The 13,939-nt window shown below is 42.2% G+C and overlaps 1 long non-coding RNA gene across 1 annotated transcript in view; it reads right to left on the reverse strand.

Moving 5' to 3' along the window:
• LOC309383847 overlaps positions 1–13,939 on the reverse strand; it is a 381,089-nt gene that overhangs the window by 44,900 nt on the left and 322,250 nt on the right. The gene's annotated exons all lie outside the window — the stretch shown is intronic.

Consider the following 13,939-nt stretch of genomic DNA (forward strand, 5'->3'; position numbering starts at 1 on the left):
TAATTAAATGCCCATTTTTAACCCCATGCAACACAGAGCATTTCAGTTACTTGAGTAATGAATACCGTGCCATTGCTAAGCCACATTTTCACTGCTCTTTGGTTAATTTAATGTACAAGAAAAGATTTCCGGCTCCTAGCCTGACTTGATGAAATTCCCAGAGCGAGTGGGCCTCTGCTGACAGCTGGCAGGATCTGGCAGCAACAGCATTTGTTCCATAGCTGGCGTGCTTCCCAGAATGCAGTTCAGTTGGGCACCTGATTAGCAATATTAATGTGGAAATGAAGGAGTCATGCAAGTACTAATTATTTTTTTAAACACTTATTTGAAAACTATTTTAACCAAGCAGCAGTGGGAAAACAGGGAGCGTTTTACACATAGAAAGATGGGCAGCAAATCTTCCCTAATGCTTTCCTTACCCTTTTTTTTTTGCTTTGCAGTAATACCTTGTAGAACAGCCAATAAATCTAACTTTATATGAAAAGGGGCAGCGGTAGGCCCACAAATATCCTCACTGATCTGCATTTTAAAGTCTACATAACATATCAGCACTGATGTTTCACCTTGGAATTTCTGTGAGAAAACACTATGTGCCCTTATGTTGTACTTTGGAGTCTATCTGTCCTCATAAAAAGTTATTTGTGTTAGGAGGTGAAGTATATGACAGTACAGGAAAAGAAATCTCTCTGTGTGTATGCTATGAGCAATGAATGCAGTGCATGTAAAGGGCATTTGTGTGAATATTATGTGTTATTATGTGAAATGTACTTCACACTTTTCCCTTCCTTCCCTTTCACCCACATATTATTGGAGCCAAACTATAATTGTCTTTGCATGCCCACCCTATGAAGAGTCACAGCGAATGAAATGAATCATCAAGCAATATATTCCAAATACTATGGCTAAGCCATTTTCATGTATCAAAGGGCAGGAGAAACTGAGAGCCACATCAGATAAATAAAAACTCTGCAGCAGCCTATATGCAGAATGAATTCACAGTCTTACTGGGTGGGTGGTTCTAATATCCAGACAGTAGCACTCCTGTTCTTCCAGCAATGGCCCCCTTGCTCCAAAACACATGTGTGTACGTGGAGGGAAGGAGGGAGGGGGAGAGAGAGAGAGGGAGGGAGGGAGAGAGAGAGAGAGAGCAAGAGAGAGAGCTTTCACTCTTGAGCAATTCAACTGAGTTGACTTCAGTTTTTAGTGTTCCTCAAGGAAGAGTCATACCGTAAGTCAGTGCCAATGTTGCTAGAAAAAACTTCCAAATGCAATCCTGACATTTACGGCTATGCCTAAAAGAATTCTGCCTAAAATCCAATCCAGCTATTGCCAATCAGTGTGCGCTGAATGGATCCATGTTCTGACACCGTAGAAGGAAGCTTCCTATTGTTAGATATTTGTTCTAACTACAGTGGTTTCCACCAAGGTGCTCCGTTCCAGTGGGAACAGAGATTTAATCCTATTGGTCGAAGGGTCTGACAGCTCCCTATAAAAGGGCTGCTGACTCAACCTTTGCTGGATTGTTCTCACTTGTTGTACTTAATAAAGAGCTGTTGTTACCATTAAGCCTGTGTGTGCCTATCCATTACCCAGTCTAACACTGGCAACGAAGGTGGGATTGGAAGGCAACTAGGTGAACCAAAAGAGCATAGCAATCCAGCAAGTACATCCAGCCCAGAGCTCAGCGCGCCTTTGAGCAGCCATTTTTGAGCGGCAAACTCAAAATGCCCTCTGAACACAAAATGGCCATGCACACCCCACCGACTCTGTATGACCCAGTCACCGAGCACTGGGACTCGTACAATTTGACTGCTTCCTCAAGGCAAACGACCTCATGGGCCTTTCTGAAGGTCGCAAGAAGAACATGTTCCTTGGATACTGTGGCTGGGAAGTGTTCAAGACGGCGAAAGACCTCTCTGAGCTGACACCGCTGCAATCAGTCACCTGGTCCATGCTCCAGCAAACGTTGAGGACCCATTATGCCCCAAAGCCGTCCAAGCACATTTGCCGGCATGAGTTTAACATCAGGAACCAGAAAGAGGGTGAGTCGATTAATGAGTACGTTGCAGTGCTCTGCAAGGCCGCAGCGTACTGCAAATTCCGAGACTTGGACGAGCTGATTCTGAACCGCATAATTTGCGGCGTGTGGGACATTAACCTACAGAGGAGGTTACTCGCTAAATCTAACCTCACTCTGCAGATCGCATTGGACAAGGCCAGAGCATCCAAATCAAGCACCATGGTCTAGGGTGCACATTGACTTTGCTGGCCCAGTTCACGGCTAGGCATTTCTCGTAGTTGTGGACGTTTACTCAAAATGGTTAGAGGTAGTCCTGATGACCTCCACTACAGCAGAAGCGGTCATCAATCAAGGTGCTACGGAGACTTTTCTCCACACATGGCCTGCCCGATGTCTTGGTCTTTGACAACGGGCCCCAATTCATGACCATGCAATTTGAGACCTTCCTAGCAGCTCAGGGAATCAGGCATGCCCTAGTCGTGCCATTCCATCAGGCCTCCAATGGTCAGGTGGAGAGAATGGTGAGATCTGCAAAAGAGGCCTTCTCTAGGATGGGCCTGAGAGATTGGCAAACACGGGTTGACCACTATTTGCTAATTCAGCACATCACACCCAATGCCACTACAGGGAGAAGCCCCTCCGAGCTTCTCATGGGTCGCCGGCTAAGGTCCCACTTAGACCGGCTACACCCCAATTATTCTGCCTCATCGTCCCCAGACTCCACAAGCAAGATTCAGACATTTAGCATAGGGGAGTCAGTATACGCCCACAACTGCGCCAGGGAAACTCTGTGGATTCCTGCCACAGTGATAGGCCTCACCGACCTTCGTTCTTACCTACTAGAGCTTGAGGATGATAGGAATTGGAGAAGGCATATTGACCAACTCCGTGGTCGCCTCTCCAACTCAACTCTTAGAATTAGCCAAAGCCCTACCCAAACACTCACTCCTTCCATGGCCAGGTAAGCCTGAGGGTACCGGGAAACTTAGCTGGTTATGTTGCAGGGCCGCAGCGAGCTCCGAGTGAACCAGCTCTAGAAGCTCCAGCCACGGCCTGTGAAAGTTTCCAGGAGCTTCTACCAAGCGGAGCTGCGGAGCAAACAGGTCCATCCGACCTGTCCAAGGAAACCCCTCCTACTGAACTGCGCATGTCAGGCAGAGCTACCCAAAGCCCACCTACCTGCGTGACTATGTAACAAGTAGGATTGTTCCATCCAAGAGGGGAGGGGTGTTAGATACTTATTCTAACTACAGTGGTTTCCACCAAGGTCCTCTGTTCCGGCGGGAACAGAGGTTTAATCCTATTGGTCGAAGGGTCTGACAGCTCCCTATAAAAGGGCTGCTGTCAGACTCAACCTTCGCTGGATTGTTCTCACTTGTTGTAGTTAATAAAGAGCTGTTGTTACCGTTAAGCCTGTGTGTGCCTATCCATTACCCAATCTAACACCTATGCTTCCACATTTTCAACCAAAGACCCTTCAAATTCATTTAAATTCTTCTTTCCAGCTTAATTTTGAATCATCAGGATAAGCATATATTCTAAAATTGTCAAATGGCAGCCAGGCTCTGTTCCAATAATTCAGTAGTCAGTTTCACCCTACTTCTTTTACCACTGTTGCATTGCACTGATGGAAACCATAATTAAGTCAGTGGATCTAATTGGTTTTTCTTTCCACTTGAATATCTATTTTTCCCCGTGAATCAATTTCATAAATGAGCAGGCAGACCTATTTTGAAGTACATATATGAACGTTTTTGTCACGAGTTTACTCTATAGAGATTTATTATCTGAGGAAAAAGGTCTTGCGTGCTTTGCCAACACCAACACACACACACACACACACACACACTGATTATGGACAATTACAGAGGATAAAATAAATCTTGGAAGCTGCTTATTCTCAACAAGCGACAAGCAACTTCCTTCTGGCTGATTAGGAAGCAGCTCAGTGTCTCTCACTTATAACGCTGATGAATGAGTAATTTCAACTAGTCATACAGTACACTACAGAATGGTACTGGGAATTGCGAGGATCATTTATAATATCTCAAGGAATATTAATGCATTTTAAATTAAGATAGAAAATTCCCATTTTAAAATACCTTTTTTAAAAATAAAAAAGTCAAAACAATTAATCAAAATACAGGTTTAGAAATTTTTACCAGCCATGAGGTTTTGGGGGAGATGGGAGGGGGTCAGGTAGCCTATAAATCACAATAAATTACTGAATTTCACCAACTAAGCTTAATATTTAATATGTTTTCTGCAGCTGATTCAAGTTATTTGCTCTAACTGCTCAGACAATGCCAAATAACATGCTAACTACCATTATTCACTTACAGTTTTATGCAATGATGCTGGCTGTGGAAAACCTAACCCTCCCCTATCCCCCAATCTTCAAAGCAAGATTGTGATGAGAGGAGGGGAGGGAGCGTGGGACATTCCTGTATGGCCTACTCCAAAGAGGGTGTGGAATGTATTCTCTGACCTGCCACACAGTGATAAGTCAGAACACCTGAAGTTAAATGGCTTCAACTCTGCTCTGATTAGAGTGGACTTTTTGTTCTGTATGAAATTTCACTAGAGTGGAGGTTTTGATCAATCGTTACCCACACGCTTCTTACAACCTCATTCTCACTTCAGACATACATTTTGGAGAAGCCCCAGATATTGCAACAGCACATAATTTCGTGTAATAGAAATTACCATTGTTCAAAATTCAAGGGATATGGGTATATAAATATGCTTTCACAGACTGGCTTCTTAGTAGTTTAAATTCTTGCAATGGTCCCCCCTCCCCCGATTGCTGATTGAAAGCCAATGTGTTGGTGTTAAATACAGAGATTCTTTATCAGTCATCCTTTGTTCTTTTCTAAGTGTAGAACAGCTCCCTAATAATTAAAGAAAAGCTCTATTTTCCTTTGTACACACAATATCTCTTTCTCTACCCTCTGGTTTTTTAAGAAAGCGAAAGAAGACTATGCAGGAGAACCTATGTGGTATGAATCTTTTCCTTAATTTTTTAATATTCCATCCATTCTTCCTCAGATCTCTATTTCTTTATATTTCCCTCTATTTCAGAGTTTTTAATCAGTCTACTTTCTTTTTTATACATTTTAAAAAGTCATTTACTCCAAATCACCCCTTATTTTTCCTTTAAATTGCAGACCTCTTTTCTATTAGCTGAACCAATTGATTCCCCATCTGAAACCAGTATCTGCAGAAACTCCAGGTGTGGCGTGCACCAAAATCCTCCAGAAATTTACAAATTGTCATTTTTCATCTGACAGCAGGAGATATAATTGAATATGTGAGTGGAGTCTAAGGAATCATATATGAAATATAGTTTATAGAATTTAGTGGGTTTTTCCCCCCTGATTTACATATTGCATGTGACATATGTCTTTCAAAAGTCAACTGAAATTCTTAACATGGAAAAAAGCATAATTCTGGTACATAAAAATGCAAAGTAAAAACAAGATATTTTTGATGGAGATCTGGTAAATATTTTTTCAGTTAAATTATGAGAAAATATATTTGTTAAAAGGAAGTTAACTTGTCCTCTTTTCTCAGAGCCCACAAGACAAAAAATAAAGCAATCACTTCCAATGTGCGAGAATTCAGGTAACAGGGCTATGGAACATTTTCATTCTAATTTGGAAGGGAGGATGGTTGGAATTTGCATGACTATAAATGGATCACCTTTATATGTGACTAATTAAAAGCCACATTTGCAAGGTTTGTTCACAGAATTCCATTGCAGCCTCACAGTCCTGGAAACAAATGCAGGTGCTTTAAATCACAGGTGTGATTTGTGCTTCTGTGCTTTCTAAAGCATCTCTTCTGAATCAGAACATTATATAGCCCTATTCAAAAGAATTTCACCCATTAGGAAGCATATACATACATACATACATACATACATACATACATACATACATACATACATACATATATATATATGAGAAGATTTCTGAGAAGAGAAACTTCTCCTTTCTCCTCCTTTCCCCCCCCCCCTTCTAGCACTGATGATGTTACCGTGTTTCCCCGAAAATACGACAGGGGCTTATTTTCTTTTGCCCCACGAAATATGCCCTTGGGCTTATTATCAGGGAGGGCTTATTGTTTTGGGTCTGCCGGGCGGCTGCTCCCTTGTGAACTGGCTCCCGAAGAGCCGGGCACAGCCTCAGGGGTGAAGCAGCCATGAGGTAACCATGCTCACGAGCAGCCGCCCGGCAAATCCCCTCTCCAGCCGGGAAAAGCGCCATTCACTGACCTAGGGGGTATCCCTAAGGTGCCAAGCCATGTGGTGCTCTGCCCGCCCCCCCAGCTCCCGTGGCTTGGCACATTCGGGATACCCCCTAGGTCAGTGCATGGAGCTCTGCCCGGCTGGAGAAGGGGGTTGCGCGAGCGCCTGTTTCGCCCGCAGCTTCACCAAGCCCTTGCACAGCTCTCCCAGGCCACCGCCGCCGGCCGCTGGCCGCTGGCTGCTGCTGCCTGCTGCCGACCGCTGGCAGCTGCTGCCCGCCGCCGCCCCGCTCCGAGCATAACTTTCAAACTCCAAAACTCGGGGCTGAGTCTTCCAGCATCGGCCGCTCTAGGAGTGCTCTCTATGGTGGGCCGGCTGCCGGACAGAGAGTTTTCCGGACAGAGTCTTCCAGCAGCCAGCCCACCATAGAGAGCACGCCTAGAGCGGCCGATGCTGGAAGACTCGGCCCCGAGTTTTGGAGTTTGAAAGTTATGCTCGGAGTGGGGCGGCGGCGGTCGGCAGTAGGCAGCAACGGCCAGCGGTTGGCGGCAGGCAGCAGCGGCCGGCAGCGGTGGCCTGGGAGAGCTGTGCAAGGGCTTGGTGAAGCTGCGGGCGAAACAGGCGCTCGCGCAACCCCCTTCTCCAGCCGGGCAGAGCTCCATGCACTGACCTAGGGGGTATCCCGAATGTGCCAAGCCGCAGGAGCTGGGGGGGCGGGCAGAGCACCACATGGCTTGGCACCTTAGGGATACCCCCTAGGTCAGTGAATGGCGCTTTTCCCGGTTGGAGAGGGGATTTGCCGGGCGGCTGCTCGTGAGCATGGTTACCTCATGGCTGCTTCGCTCCGAGGCTGTGCCTGGCTCTTCGGGAGCCAGTTCACAAGAGAGCAGCCGCCCGGCAACTCTCCCCTCTGGCCAGACAGAATGCCACTCCCCAACCTAACAGTATACCGAAGGCGGCAAGCAACGTGAGCGCTCCCCCCTGGCTCCTGTAACTTGGCCCGGGATCCTTGCAAGGGGAATGGGACCACGTGTGCAGGCGGCTCCTCAGCGCACAGCCTCAGATTAGCAGAGCCGCGATCCCCTTCCCCTGCACACGTGGTCCCATTCCCCTCCTTCCTGAGCCAACATGAAGGGGACCGCGGCTGCGCTGATTGAGGCTGGAGCTGAGGAGCCTCCTGCACACGTCCCATTCCCCTTGCAACTTTACATCCTGGGCTCGCCCGATGTAAAAAATGGCGAGATCGGCACACTTGGGGCTGCTAAACCAAGCCGTGCGCTTCTCCCAGCCACTTTCACGGCTTCCTGGAGTAATTCTTTTTTATTTTCATGATGAGAGTGGTGAGGCTCCGCCTCCCCTGCCTCCCCTGACTGCACGTCACTGATATATATAGTATATGACTCCCAAATCTCTACACTTCAGCAATAGTTACCATCTAGTTACTCTCAAAGCACCTTTGTAGAATATTATTACCTGGGACCTTTCCACTCTCTGTGCAGAATATTTAGAAACACTGAATATTATCCTCATTCAGAAAAGCAGGAGCAGAATCACTTGGATTGGGAGAAGTTCAGAATACACTGAGAAAAGAGAAGTCACAAATGACACTATTTTTTTTTCTTTTTTATCTTGACAGTCCTCAAGATGAGCAAATATAGTACTTCTACTCATGTTTCATACCATGGCCATATAGATAGTTTGAGCTGAAAATGGTGACTGTCTCAAAGTTATTGCAAACGTCCGTGGCCGAGGGTGCATATGGACCTGGATCTTCCAGGAGATTCTAATTCAACTTATTTAATTTAAAACATTTGTATAGCCATTCATCTTATAACCAATGCTCGGCAGCTCCCAATCAAAAGTTAAAATAACATACAAAACCATATTAAAATTATAAAATTAAACTCATTAAAACATTACAAAAACAACAAAAACCTGATGCCAAGTCAAACCTCTAATATGCAATCATCTAATCTTCTCCCAGGACTTGGGTCAACTACTCCAAAGGAACCATCTTGGCCCATCTGGCTGTCCTGGCTATTCCCTCCCCCTCACCTCTACCTCCAGTGAGATGTGGCACAGAGTTTGTTGCTATGTATAGCAAGGCAGTAATCCCCAATTGCCTGCTGTTTAAATTCTTATTAATCCAAGCATCCAGGACCTTTGCTGATTGTTGCCATTGTACTATTTATTGTAAAAGAACATTTGTTATTTCTAGTGGAACATTCCTTCCCCCTTCCCTCACATTTATTGAATAGATTCCAGTTCCCCAATTAATCTGAACATTAATTGGTTGTGGCCTTCATTCTATTCCCCTCTGCTGTTCTTCCCATGAGACACAAGCTGATGCCAGTAGTTGTTTATGAATTAGTTACCCAACTGTTTCATAATAATGTTTATACAATAGTGTACATTTCACTATATGACCCTCATTAGCGTGAACTATAAATACATTCTGCAACAGTTTCAATGGAATCCAAGAGAGTTGGACTGGAGGACAAGGTATTTCAATGGCAATCATCAGCTAGATAATTAAGGCTCACCAATGCTATTCAAGAAAGAACCTCAACGTGTTAAGATCAATGGAGAACAAATTGGATATAAATGCTAATTTACAGTTCTCTACATCTTTCGACCCCATAACTTATTTTTCCTTCTGTGCCTTGACTTTTAGATGCAGTGTTTACACAATACAGTGAACCATGATTCTTAATTTCTCTTTATTTTGCTGCCCTATTGCCAAACACAAATCAGTCAATCTCATTTTAGACTGATGTATTGTCAAAACCTTGTCCAGTTGATTAGTTTATGGCTGCTATGCAAAGTTAAGAAATTTGGTTAATTCTATAAACTGAAAATCATTCATAAATATATTGTGTGAACACAACTATTGCCTTTTTAAAAAATAATGTGAACACTCTTAGGACCAATGCTTTTTAAATCAGTTCTGTTGGAGAAGTGGTTTTCACTTTCTTTCAGATTTCTTGCTACCGAAGATGAGAGGGGGAGAGGGAGGGAGAGGGGGAAGGGAGGGAGGAGAGAGAGAGAGAGAGAGAAAGAGAAAGAGAGACAATGAACACAAGAGCAGAAGCTCATTCCCTGAGACCATTTGAAGCAAAAGGGAAACTGCAAAAACAAAGAATCTTCTGGCATCTTAAAGACTAGTCAATTTAATGTGGCAGAAGCTTTTGTGCCATTGAGACCCATGAAATCATATGCCATAATAAATCCATTTAGCTTTTAAAATGCCTTCTTTTTAAAATACCTCTTCTGTTTTATTGCAATAGATTAGCCCTTCTAGCATTCCAGAAACGGTGAAAACAAGAGGCCAAGCTAGCGTCTTTCTCTCCATCACACATAGAATGGACATATGATGCTATTTAATGGAGACAAAGGAAAAGACACATAGGTTGGTCTAGTAGAAATTCATTGACATTTTGGGGGAAAGTTGATTTTACGCCACAGAAAACAGACATTCATTCATCAGTTTGGTCAATTGGTGGCAGCCAAACAACTTTGCTGCATTACGTTGTAGTCTCCTGGCTAATGTAACATCACCATACACTAAATAATAATTAAAATAGTCCAACCTCTAATTGTCTAAATCTGGCTTTAAACCAAAGGTGTGAAATTAGAAAAAAAAAGTTGAATCCTAACAAACAGTTCAAAAACATTTGTATCCTGGAACGGAGCTTTTAAAGCAAAACTCCAGACTTTCCGCTTTAAGTTCACCACACTAGTGTAGATGGCCAGGGCCATTTAATCTCTTTCTGCATTTTGCATTTTTTTCCTTGCAGATTGCTTTTGGGAAAGCATTGGGATTTGGTGTGGGTTTTTTTGTGCACGTGGCATTCAGGAAAACTGCTACAAAGCTGCACTTTATTCTCCAACAGTGCATCAAACACTTAGACATTCTAGAATCCTCCCCAACTCGTATTTATACTTAGTACTTACTAAAAAAAATAATCTGACCAACAAATGTAAAACTCTTATTAGTGTCAATGTCTTTGCTTCAGTTTCACCCAGATGTAAATATCAACAGTTCTACACAAACCTCTGTAATTCTTATTTCTCCATCTGCGATCTTTGGGTAATAACAGAGGCCAGCCACCCCTGCAATTAAAGTAGAGCAGAGATATTTAACTGCCTCATTTATTCTAAAATACCAGCTGCAGCCCTCTACTTTTTATGCTATTTGAAGCAGGGTAGTACATGACTTTGCCACAGCATTGACATTCTGAGTATACAACCACTTGAAAAAAAAGTGATACCCCCCCCCCCCAAAATTGCCATTCTTCAGGGAAGATAAAACATTGAGATACATCTGGACCTATCACGTCTATGAAATTCTATCCAAAAAAGCTACTAACTACTAACTTATTGGAATGAACTAAGCCCAGGATGATGAACCTATGGTGGCATGTGGAGCCATATCTGCCGGCACGCGATCCATCAGCTCCAGCTCTACAGAACTTCTAGTAGGTCCGTTGGGCCTGTTTTTCTCTCTCCCCAGGCTCAGACGGCTTTCCTGGAGCCTGGGCAGGGCGAAAATGCTCTCCCCCGCTGCCCCGGAGGAAATACCAAGCTCAGCTTGGAGGCAAGCAGTGCAGCGCACGTGGGGGGGGGAGCGTGGGGGGTTGGGAATGCATGCGCTTATGGGGGTGCACTTCGCATTATGGGTGCCGAGACATGCGCACGCTATCGCATGCATGCACCCGAATTTTTGGCACCCAACAATCATCACTGATCTAAACCTTCCTTTTTGACAAAGTTTCCTACAGGTGCCGTAACATCATACTAAAATTAATATGGGAATGTCCTTATGATGAAGTGCAAGCTTGCCACAAATGGCATAAACACTGGGAGAAATCGCAAGCAAAACAGAAAGGAAAGAGATAATGAATGTATGTAAAACAGAGGGGAAGTGAGAAATAGAGAACGTTCCTCAAAATTCAGTCTACTTGGTAGGTTGCAGCAGGTAGAAGGACCCAGACGCTGCAATGAACCAATCCAAATGTTGGTGGCAATTTCTGGTACTTTTTCTATGATGACTCACAGATAGGCATTTATACAACTACCACTCCAGTGCCATTTCCCCACCCCCTTTAAATTTAAATGGTATTAAAGATTACAATTAAAATGGTAAAAACTAATGCAATTTTTTTAAAAAAACTAAAGGAATAAAAAAGGTTTAAAAAGAACAAAGAGAAAGAAATAGAAAAGAAAAAATAAGAATATAAAAAAAGAAAAAACAGAAATATATAAAGAAATAATTTGTTTCTTCATCGCACGTATAAACAGTTTTAGTAACTTATCACCTCTCTTAAAATACAAATGATCTCTTCTTCCCATCTCTTATCTATGAACAAATGCATAAAGCCTGCTCACTTTAGTTCTGATGCCAGCAAAAGTCCATCCACCAGGGATGGACTTTTTGACATATCTATTTTGATCAAAGAAACCAACTTTATATTCCTTACTTTTATTTCTAACAATCTTGATCTTTAGGTCCTTTGAATTATGTCATAGAACTTTTTTTTTCTCTTTTTCCTTGTCCCTTCTCAGAAACTTCTCCTGAATTTAACAAACCTCTTTTGAAATTCAGTATAGGAAAATTATTCAGGTCACTATTTTAATTTGTTATTTGTATATCCCTTCAAATTATGAAGACATATGCCAAGTTTTTCCTATAGCCAGTATAACTTTTTTTCTCATATCATACTTGCAAACATTATTTTAAAATTCGCTTTCAAATCACTCATAGTCTTGTCAGAACTTGTTCTTTTTTCATAACATCTTTTAAATGCAGTCTATGTATAGAGGCTGTATAGACATTATTAAATTTAACTTCTAGGTTTATTGTTCAAAAATATCCTTCACAATGTCTAATATTTAAATATTTGCTTCATTTTGTACCTGTAAGACAAATTTGAATGTTCTTTTCCTTTAATTATAATTTTAGTTCCATCTAGTTCCCTCTACTGTACAATTTTAAAGTCTTATTTTACTATTCTTTTTTCTAAAAGAAAAATCAAAACAACATTTTTCCACAGGAAGGATCCTTTATAATTACTTTCAAAATCTTATTTCAAAATTATCTGTAACCTTAGTTTGTGTATAATTTTCTAAAATCAAAGTTTTAATCAATCTTTTGCTGATTATTAAAAAAAAAAGTTCTTAAACTTGTAATTAAAATTTCCCAACCAGAAGCGTGATATTTGAGTGGGTATATTACCATCAACCCAGGTAGTTTCATATGTTCTGTAATACCACTACAAAAGCTGATTGGGTAGATGATGTCATTTCCCCCCCAGAAAGAATCAAACTTGCAGACATTATGGAACGAATCCATTATATCTGTAAAACATCTTGGAATGGTAACCTTCTGTCAGGCATGGTATACACTCCAGTGGTATAGTTGCTGGATTGCTTATTTTTTGTCTGCTTGAGGACAAGTGCTTTTGAATCACTCAGCCTGGGAACACCTAAAACACAATGAAGTTGTTCTGTACCTTTTTCAGCTGAAATGAATGGGAAAAATGCAGCCCCTCCCCCATATTTTCTGATCAGAACTCTTCAGACAGAGAATCAAATGATTTGATTTGAAACAAACAAAATCCTTTTGCTTTTGACAATCACCCAATTACCAACACAAGTGGTTAAAATATAATAGTTAACATCAACTGTCCACTAATTCAAACTGAAAAGGCTTAGCTAAACAAGGTGTAGCATCAGATCAAAAAATTCAAATTTTACAAAGCAACTAGAAGGGAAGAATGGTTCAAATATTTTCAAGGAGAACTAAATATTGCCTGACCTTTCAAGATATTCTATTCATGAGCTGGATGGCTATTTCAAGATGAATTAATTCAGTGATCAAAATTAATTTGTTTCCTGCTACACAGCCAGGTTTTTCATCATGCAATCCTCATTCCAGGGGTTCCCCCGGCAGCTGAAATCACAAAGAGTTCCAGATAGAAGCCCTGTGGATTATTCCCCTTCACTCTCCAGAGGCCTGGCATAGAAGTGGGAACTCAAAAGCTACAAAAGGAAATAACAAACTTCATGCGGACCACATCCAAACTGCCCTGCATTACGGTCTAGCAAAAACAAGTTTGCAAAGAAACAAAGCCCCAGGGGTTCTGCTTAAGGTATAATCAGTTGCTCTCGAACGTGGCTTGGGAGACAGGCCGTTGCAATCTTTGGACCTTTCAGCTCATCCCTATGGTTGAAGGTGACAAATTTCAAGACAAAAAAAGTGAAGGGCATTTGAATTGCTGATAGAGTCAGTCTTGAGTCATATAATTTCCTAGAAGTAGTCCTCCATTATCATAAAGGTAGACTCGACTCTAATAGAATGATTTAAAATGCGTTTGACATTCTGCAGGTCTGAAGGTAATAAACAACAATAGCCCAGAATCTCTATTTATTGCAAAGCCTGCAATAAAGCCTGCCCATAAAGGCCTGGATCTCCTTGGATAAACTTCTCCAATTCAGCCAATTCCATAGATTCTCAGAAATTGTTATGCTGGTTGGGGAATTCTTGAAGTCCATACACCTGGAGAATAGCCACCCATAGCCTGGAGCTTTCCAAAAGACATCCAGATCCTGATGTCTCCAGCTGAAGATGCTGGAGAAGGCATAAGGGATTTTTAGGAGACTGACAGCTT

Source organism: Natrix helvetica (assembly GCF_964273705.1).
Source record: "Natrix helvetica genome assembly, chromosome: 1".
NCBI classification, from domain to species: domain Eukaryota; kingdom Metazoa; phylum Chordata; class Lepidosauria; order Squamata; family Natricidae; genus Natrix; species Natrix helvetica.